Source organism: Tupaia chinensis, unplaced genomic scaffold (genome assembly GCF_000334495.1).
Source record: "Tupaia chinensis unplaced genomic scaffold, TupChi_1.0 Scaffold000354_1, whole genome shotgun sequence".
NCBI classification, from domain to species: Eukaryota; Metazoa; Chordata; class Mammalia; order Scandentia; family Tupaiidae; genus Tupaia; species Tupaia belangeri.
The window spans coordinates 7,063,750-7,064,668 of record NW_006159849.1 but is presented as its reverse complement, the minus strand read 5'-3'; positions in this window follow the sequence as shown (position 1 = coordinate 7,064,668).

The following is a 919-nucleotide window of genomic DNA, read 5'->3' as shown; positions in this document are numbered from 1 at the left end:
GGCTGCGCGGCGCCGGAGCGTCCACATGCTGCTCCCGGTCTGCGGCCCACTCCGCCCTCTCGCTCCCGGACGCCGCGGCGACACCTGGTGGCCACCGGCGTCCTGGCTTGGCTCTGGCGCTGAGGTTCCCTCTTCGTATGGAAACAGCCGGAGGTTAGACCTCCGGAGGAACTTTCCAGCATTGCACTCTTCTTGCATGTAACACAGGTGGCCTGTTTGTGCAAAGCACGGAGCTCGCCCCTCGGGCATCCTGATGAATGTGTACACAGGCACCCGACCTCAGCGAGCGTTCAGCGTCGTGACCTGCCGCTGCAGAAATTCTGTACTGGAAGGGTTGGGAGCTGCAGTCTTGCTGAAACCGGTTAGGGCGCAGGCCTTGAAACTGCTGGGCAGCCTGCATAGGTTACTGCAGTTAGGGCAGTACGGCCTGGTGACAGACTCCTGATTTAAATCCGAACTTTGGCCAGTAGGTGGCGTGGTGGTTAAGGCAGTGGACACTCCCACATGGTTGACGATGGTTCAAGTTCCAGACCTGGTGGCTGGCATTCTTACTTCCTCTCTCTGTCACCCTCTGTATAGCAAATTAAAACATGATAACAATAAATAAAAAACAATTCTTTAAAAAATAAATATGCTTTCTGGAATTTCCATCTAATGGTTTCACTTATATCTCACTGGCCAGAACTTGATTATGAGACCTTACTACGCTGCAAGGGAGGCCACAAAACATAGCCCTTTAACTGAGCACCAGTGTGTCTGGTTAATTATTAGGCTTAATTCTCACCCTAAGCTTGGGGACCTTGGGCTAGTCATTGACTCTTTTTAGGTTCTTACTCAACAAATGTTTATGATTTTTTTATTTTTTAAAGTTGTTTCTTCTTTTTTTTTTTTTTTTTTTTTGAGAGATTTTCACTATAGG